Source organism: Prunus dulcis, chromosome 7 (assembly GCF_902201215.1).
Source record: "Prunus dulcis chromosome 7, ALMONDv2, whole genome shotgun sequence".
NCBI classification, from domain to species: domain Eukaryota; kingdom Viridiplantae; phylum Streptophyta; class Magnoliopsida; order Rosales; family Rosaceae; genus Prunus; species Prunus dulcis.
In genome coordinates this window covers 9,089,520-9,098,632 of record NC_047656.1, presented here as the reverse complement: position 1 = coordinate 9,098,632, position 9,113 = coordinate 9,089,520, and the positions used below count along the sequence as shown (strand labels likewise).

Genomic DNA, 9,113 nt, shown 5'->3' with positions numbered 1-9,113 from the left:
TGCAAGAATAAAATTGATTATGTAAATAAATATAGACAAATTGAAAATGCAAAAACAAAAATAAAGATTATGCATGAAATTATAAACTATTTTGAAATGCAAGAATAAAATTGATTATGTAAATAAATAAAGCCAATTAGGAAATGCAAAAATAAAATAAACATTGTGCAACAAAAAATAAATAGAATATGCAATAAAAAAAAAGTTACATTAAATTGATTAAAATGGCAATTAAAAATATTTTACCTCATCGGAAAGATTCGCACCGCTCCGAATGTTCTCCTTTGCTTTTGTCAAGGCATTTCTCCATTTCCCTAACTCTTTGTTTAGAATTTTCCATCTACTAGACAAAGCCATTTCGGTCCGAATGGAACCCGATCTTTGACAAAATTCTCCATGAATTTTGCTCCACATATGATGGAACTTCATCTCATTGCCCGTGATAGGGTCATGACTAACGTTCACCCAAGACTCGCACAACGCAATATCTTCCTGGGTTGACCACGAGCCTCCGATTTCAACAGAAGATGCCATTTGTTTATTTTCTACAAATGGAAAGTAGTACAAAAATGTGAGTGGATAGTAAAAAATATTGGAAGGAGAAGAGTTTGTATGGAATTGGTGTGGAAAGTGGAAAATATGAGTAGAGAGTAAAAAATATTGGAAGGAGATGAGTTTGTATGGAGATTTGGTGTGGAAAATGAATTATGTGAGTGGAGAGTAGAAAATATTGTATGGAGAAGAAATTGTATGAAGATTTGGTGTTGAAAGTAGATAAAATGGTTAGGTATTTATAGGGAAAAAATACATACATTTTTGGTATTTTTTTAAAAAAAATTTCAGAATTTTTTCGAATTTTTTATTTTTTAGGATTTTTTTTAAATTTTTTTGGCCAAAAAAATGAGAACCGTAGGATTTCTGAAAAAAAATCCAATCGGAGCCACCCGGTGCCGACACGTGGCAGTAGCCGTTGGAGCTGACGTCACGACGACGTCAGCGCACTTCAGTCAAATTTTTTTTACCGTTGGCGCGTGTATTACACGCGCCAACAGTAAAAAAAATTTGATTTTAGTGCGCTGACGTCAGCGAAACTCGGGCTCGAGCCCAGTCTGATTTCGCCCTTGGGCCTGCCCGGGCTCGTGGGACCCGCAGCTTGCCCGGGCTGGATTGCTTGCGCTGGAGCTGGACTCGGGCTCCTTTTTGCCTTTTGCCTGGGCCAGCCTCTACGGCTGGACTTACTCTTATGAGGGGATGATATTACTGATCTGCCATCACCATTTCTTGTTTGGGGATGATTGAGATAACCACACATAGGGGTGGGCATCGGGACAGGAAAATCGGAACACCGAATCGAACTGGTGAAAAAACTGGAAAAAAAATCGGTTGACCAAAAAAGTCAACAAACCGGACCGGAACCAGTTCCAACCGGTTTTGGTTTCAGTTTCGGTTTTACATCCCACCGCACCGGACCGGTCATATATATATTTTTATTTTTACAAAATTTTAAAATCTAATGCCATATTTTAAATTTTATAATAACTATTTTTCCAAGTTAACTTCAAAAAATTTCTAAAATATATGCATTGGATTATTTGTTAATTTTTAAGCCAAAAAAATAAGTTATTTATTATATATATATTTAAAAAATTTTAAAATTTTTAAAATTAATAATCCGGTTCAAAATCGAAACCGGTCAGAACCGAATCAGTCAATTTTTGAAATTTTTTTTGCCTAAACCGGATCGAACCAGACCGATTAAATAGTAACGGTTCCCATTTGAGGTGAGAACCGGACCGAACCAGACCGCCTCCACCCTTAACCACACATATGTAATGAAAAACAAGAGAGCACCATTCTTTTACTGCTTTCTCAAGTTAGGTCGAATGAATCGTAATTGGTGATCTATACTGTTGTTTATGTTCACGCGTGAATTATGATAAGGATTGGGTGATTGTCAGCCGTTGATGCATGTAGACTATTATCAGCCGTACTCACATGCATCAACAGTTAACGTTCATCTAGAAGTGTGTGGGCAACTATTCTTAGCACCCCACAAGTTCACGTCCTTTAGCATCCCCAGTTAACTAAATGGCAAACTAAATCCCTCAAAAGATCTTATTTACCATGTTGATGACACTAACTTATCTGACAGATGAGATGGCAACTCACATCATCTACCACGTGAGATGGCACAAAAATAAATAGAAAACCACTTACAAACAACAGCAGCAGCGACAACAACGCTGTATGTAGTGTAGTGATCATCAGGGAATGAAAGGAATGGCGATAACATACAGGTCATTCTTCTTGATAGCAGCCAACTTGATAGGTTCCGTCATGTCAAACTGAACCTGTTGCTGTTGCTCTTGTTCTTCTTCTTCTTCAGTGGCATTAAAGGCATTTTTTAAGACAACAGGAGTGCAGGGGGGAGTGAGTTTCCAGTTAAAGTGGTAGAGCAGTTGAGCAAGTGCAAGCTCAATGGATGTAGTTCCAAATAATATGCCTGTACACATTCTCTTACCTCCCCCAAATGGAATAAATTTGAAGTCATTCCCTCGAAAATCAACCCGACAACCTTGGAACCTGTCAGGCATAAAGCAATCAGGATTTTCCACATCCCTCAAGCATTGATTAACACTCTCGATTTACTTGGTATATCGTACCCGCCAATTTTATGTAATAATAAGCCGCTTTGGTCATCATCATCTGCTTCAGCTAATTGCCTTGGGATTAAGGAAAGAGGAGGGTGTAATCATAGAGTTTCTTTTATCACCATCTTCAAGTAGTCTAGCTTCTTCATGTCTGCATCTTCAAGTTTTTTCTCATTTCCCAATCCTGCAACAACTTGGCGTACCTCCGCCTGTGCTTTCTCCATTGCTCTAGGATTTCTCACAAGTTCTGACATTGCCCATTCTGTGGTAGCCGCTGCAGTCTCACTTCCAGCAAAATACAAGTCCTATAAAAATGAAAGAAAAATAAAAGTACTTTATTCACTTAATATCATTTTCATACCAACTAATTATAATGTCATGTCCTGATGACCTTGACAGAACAGAAACTAATTAGTCAAGAAACAAAAGAAGTAGATTATAACACTCATAGAGGTAACGTTATGCACATACGTACCAGTGTGACAGCTTTGATTATGGTGTTTGTGAGATCAATTTGGAGTTCACCAGACTCATGGAGTTGTAAAAGCACATCAACTAGATCTTCTTCTTCTTCCTGATGGCATGATTCTTTGTTATTTTTGTTGGTTAATAATGCAAAGGTGGCCTTTCTTTTCTTTCTATGGTCATCGATGACTTCCTCTAGAATCCTGTCCATCTTTCGGTATATTTTCTCCGAGGCAGGCTTCAAACCAATGACATAACGGAGGAGCTAAAGCGAAGGGAAGAGATCAGGCAGATCAAAGCCCGCCACGAACTTTCCCATTTCCTCCACCAATGATATAAATTCTTGTTGATGTATGCACTTTTTCCCCAAGGCTGCACGGGCAGTAATGTAATTCTGCATGTTGAAGATCATGCGCTAAGATTGACAGGATGACCCTCAGATGAGGAGATTGATTGAACTAGTCTCGATGCCTCTTCGTTTCTTATCGATGCGAAAGACCGCACCCGTTTCGCACTCAGGAGCTCAAGCATGCAAACCTTTCTCATTTCTCTCCAGTGATCATTATCAGGAACAAAGATGAGACCTGCACAATTGTAGGAAAAGATTTCAGCAGCGATAAGCGCTGGCCGGCCGTTCGGAGAAAGCGGCCTTGTTTATCTTCAACACCTCTTCAGCTAACTGTGGTGATGAAATGACTATGTGGTTGATACTTGTCACAGTTTGAGGTGCATGATAGGCCCATACCATACTTCTTGGCCAAGTCTGTCAGTCAATGATGTTGTAAAGAGCCAGCCCACTGGTGCAAGTTTCCAATCAGACGTAGCTTCCATGGCTCTGGAGGCAACCTAAGATCAATTGGACAAGTATGGCTTCTAAATCTCTTCCAGTATATAGCAAGGACAACAAAGAGCACCAGAGAAGTGAAGAGAGGAAGGGAAGGACTTCGGATTATTTGGAGCATCATCTGTGACACAAATGAAGAAGCTCTTGTCATTATAATCATGCATCTGTTTTTCTGGCAGAAGCATTGGTTTTAAAATGGGCACTTTTACATGCTTCCAGGCTTCCTTTACAATATCTGGATATTGAAGATTTTTTGGCAATTTTTACGATTTTTTGGCTAATAGCTGACAGGACAAGGTTGCTGATGTGTCAAGACTGTTGCGTTAATCATGGGTGTTAGTTTGTATTTAGCTGTTGTAATAGTCATGTGTATCTTTCAATTAGTTTGGAAGAACTAGCTTAATTACTAAGCAAAGCCCAAAGTATAAAGGTCTCTTGTTACTGTAATATTCATGAATTGGAAAAGAAATCTCATATACTATTCTCATTTTCTCTCTCTGATTTCTCGATTCTTCTTCTTCTCATTTCTTCCTCAATCGTTAGCATGGTATCAGAGCAGGTTTCGATCCTGGGACCTGTGGGTTATGGGCCCACCAAAACCTAGCTCAATCTACAGGCTTCTATAGTGGCTTGTACACTCTAATCCTGATGTGCTTCCTCTGTGTTTAGCTCTGATTTCATGTTCTCTTTCTTTCCCCTTCTTCAATTTCACGTCAATTTCGTCAATTTCACGCTCAATTCCTTTCCTGTTTGTTGAATCAATTTCTTCGATTTCATGCTCAATTTCTTTCTCAATTTCACGTCTTCTTCTTCGATTCCAAAACTCTCATCTTTCTTCTTTGATTGTTAGACAAATTCATCTTCTAAGGTTTCTTTGACATTCTATTTTTCTGCATCAATGGCGGCTTCATCTCTCAAAATTGAAGGATTGCTAGGAATGGTTTGTTGAGAGTGTTTGTCCCACATTGAAATGTTAAGGGACCTAGCCTAGGTTTATAAGGAGTTGGGCTACTCCCCTTATTGCCAATTGGTTTTGGGGTGGAACCTCAACTTCCTTCATGGTATCAGAGCGAGTTAGCCCACGTGTGAAAACCCAATGGCCACACGTGCTCAACGTCACCCAATATGTGTTGTCCATGTGTTAGGCTTGAAAATTCGTCACACGTGTGGGGGCGTGTGAGAATGTGAAGGTAAAAAGTCCCATATTGGAAAGTTGAGAAACCTAACAAGGGCTTATAAGGAGTTGAGCTACTCCCCCCATTGCCAATAGGTTTTGGAATTGAACCTCAACTTCCTTCATGGTATCAGAGCTGGTTAGCCCACGTGTGAAAGCCCAACGGCCACAAGTGCTCTACGTCACCCATGTGTTGTTCACATGTTAGGCTTGAAAATTCGCCACACGTGTGGGGGCGTGTGAGAATGTGAAGCTAAAAAGTCCCACATTGGAAAGTTGAGAAACCTAGCAAGGGCTTATAAGGAGTTGAGCTACTCCCCCCATTGCCAATTGCCAACTTCCTTCATGGTATCAAAGCAGGTTAGCCCACGTGTGAAAGCCCAAAGGCCACACGTGCTCAACGTCACCCAATATGTGTTGTCCACGTGTTAGGCTTGAAAATTCGCCACACGTGTGGGGGTGTGTGAGAATGTAAAGGTAAAAAGTCTCACATTGGAGAGTTAAGAAACCTAGCAAGAGCTTATAAGGAGTTGGGTTACTCCCCCCATTGCCAATTGGTTTTGGGGTGGAACCTCAACTTCCTTCATGGTGCAAGGCTTCATGTGTTTGGCCCAACGGCCACACGTGCTCCCACGTCACCCAATATGTGTTGTCCACGTGTTAGGCTTGAAAGTTCGCCACACGTGCGTTTTAGGGTGGAACCTCAACTTCCTTCATGGTTACTCTACATCTGAAAGATTATAATTTCTTGAAATGGCGGTATCAACTTGAATCTGTCCTGGAAGGTTATGATCTTTTCGGCCATTTCGATGGATCTACCATTGCTCCCCCAAAATTTGCTATTTTGGATGAAGAATGAGTCGCCTTAGAGGTTACTGCAGCGGATAAGGAGTGGCTTCGGGCTGATAAAGCGTTAATTAGCTTTCTGATTGCAACACTCTCGGATGACGCGATTGAATATGTTATCGGCAGTAAAACGGTTCATGATGTTTGGTTGAGCCACTCCGATCGCTATACCACCGTGTCTCGTACTCGGATCAATCATCTCAAAACTGAGTTATAGACGGCTAAAAAATGTGGTGATTCAATCGATAAATTTCTCCTGTGTCTATACATATCAAGGATCAGTTGTCTGTTACTGGAGTTTCAATTTCGGATGATGATCACATGATTGCAGCTCTCATTGGATTATCTTCCAAGTACGATATGATCAAGACAGTTCTCATTGCTCGAGATACTTCCATTTCGTTCAAAGAGTTTGGCACTCAGCTTTTAGCTGCTGAAAAATCTGTGCAATCGCGCCTTTCAGCTCTTCATACTCCTATGGTGGCCATGATTGGTCATACTTCTGGCTCTCTCAATCCAGGCGCTGGTATCCTTCCCACTCCCTCAACTGTTCCTATATCTCCTTTTGGTCTTCATGCCAATGCTCAGCCCTCTAGTTCTATGTCTATTTCTTTCGGCAGATGACGGTTTTCTGGTAATCGGTCTTTTCCTCCTCGTGGAGGTTTTCAAGGCTCCAGACCGTCTCATGGTGTTTTCCAAAGACTAGTGTTATGCCAGAATGCCAAATTTGCAATAAGTGTGGATATACTGCTGTCAACTGCTACTATAGGTGTTTATACCGTATATTAACAACCAATGACCACCTGACACGTGGACGGAATCGACACCCGTCACTACAGGCCCTTCGGCATGTCCCCTACCGAATGCTATACATCTTGATGCTTTTGCCCTAGGGCACGTGTCATGCTCACAACCAGCTCCTACAGTCCCACATCGGAAATATGAACATAATGCACGCCTCCCAAGGCCTATATAAGGAGACTCCTATTCCCAAAAGAGGGGGACAGAAACAAACAGTACGCTACCGCTTGACCTGTAATATGACATTTACTAAATCCGTACTTACTTAAGCATCGGAGAGCCTTCGGCCGGTACCGCACCGGTACCCCATGGTCTTACCGAACGTGTCCTTTTTGCAGGAACTTGATCTTCCGAAGACTAACTACCTTCCGAAGACATAATATCACTAAGTTGGGCGAACCACGTGTCAGACCACTTTTTCACATCAACAATAGGAATGTTTCTCCTTAACACTCAGCCTCATCATCTGTTATTGAGTGTCAAAATCTGTGGGAAACGTGGCCATGGTGCTTTGGATTGCTTTCATCGCTCAAACTAGGTGTATCAAGGTTCCTCTCCTCCTAAATCTCTCACTGCAATGACAACTCAAACCTCATTTTCTCTTAAAACATTCTGGATAGCTGATAGTGGTGCCAATCATCACATGGTGCCCACTGTTGATCAATTGGATTCTGTAACTCCATGTACTTTCTGCAGATCAAGTTATTATTGGCAATGGGGCAGGTTTGCAGATTGCTCACATTGGCCACACCAATCTCTCTAGTGGCACTTCTAAACTACATCTGCACAATGTTTTTCATGTTCCACAACTTACTGCTAAACTTATGTCTGTTAATCAGCTATGTCAGGATAATAATTGTTCTGTCATTTTTTATCAGTTTGGTTTCTGTATACAAGACAAAGCAACAAACCAAGTTCTTCTCATGGGCAGGAGCAATAAAGGCATATATCCTATACCTAGTGCAGTTTCTCCAGTCAATTCTTCTTCTCTAGCTGATGGTTCTTTTTCTCCAGCTACTGCTTATGTGGGCCAACAAATCAAATCATCTATGTGGCATAATAGGTTAGGGCATCCTACTAATGAGGTAGTTCAGACTATGCTTAAAACCTCTCAATTACCAGTTCTTGTAGATGCTCATCAGCATATTTGCCCTTACTGTTTAAGTGGTAAAATGCACACCTTACCCTTTCCATCTACTCATGTTAAGTCTTTAGTGCCATTTCAAAGAATCCATAGTGATCTTTGGGGACCCTCTCCGTGTAAATCCTATGATGGATACAGATAGGTAGTGACCTTTATTGATGAGTTTACTGGATATTCTTGGATATTTCCATTATTCAATAAATTTAAGACCTTCTCAAAGTTTCTTCAGTTTTCTGCATTTATCAAGAATCAATTTTCTGCATCTATTAAGTGTCTTCAAACTGATGGGGGAGGAGAGTTTATGAGCAAGCAGTTTACAGATTTCTTGTTGAATAATGATATTGAACATCAAATATCATGTCCTTATTCTCCCCAGCAAAATGGTCTTGCTGAGAGAAAGAATAGACATTTGATTGAGACATCTATAACCCTGTTAACTGCAGCTTCTTTGGATGAGATGTTTTGGTTTCAAGTTATGGCACATTCTCTCTATCTTACTAACAGAATGCCTAGTAGAATACTAGCAAATGAATTGCCTTATTTCAAATTGTTTCACAAAATTCCAGAGATTAAGCGTCTAAGAATATTTGGTTCGGTTGTGTATCCCAGTCTGAGGCCCTTAACTAAGCATAAGCTTTAGCCTCGATCTTCCTTACGTATGTTTTTAGGCTATATGCTGGGCTATACGGGTGTCATGTGTTATAATATGGAAAATCACAAGGTTCTTATTTCTAGGAATGTTTTCCATGATGAAAGTATATATCCTTGTAAAGGTCATAAGGTATCTCCTTCTCAGGACACTTTTTTAGTTTCCTGGATACCTATAAGTGTTCCCTCAAGTGTAGTTTTCCCCACCTCTCATACAGATCCTACACCACATGCTACCTTCTTTCTCAACATCTACAGAGGAGTTTTCTTCTTCTCAAGCCTTTGAGACTTTTATACCTGCAGTTCCTACTTTGCCAGCTTTATGTGAAGCTCAGTTGGAAGCTTTACTCCCTCATATACCATCATCTAGTTCTTCTGAGGTTGTTCTCGACCCAAATAGTTCCTCCAGGTCTAATGATTCAAATCATGCTAATGATCATCCTATGGAAACTCGAGCAAAGTCTGGTATTAGCAAACACAAGGATTTCTCAGATTATCATTGTTTTAGTTCGACTTTTCTACCCCCTTCCGAACTAGATG

At 40.5% G+C, this 9,113-nt stretch overlaps 1 pseudogene; it reads right to left on the bottom strand.

The window, feature by feature from the left end:
* Positions 1 to 2,145: 2,145 nt before the first annotated feature.
* Positions 2,146 to 4,111, bottom strand: LOC117635331 (annotated as a pseudogene).
* Positions 4,112 to 9,113: the final 5,002 nt, after the last annotated feature.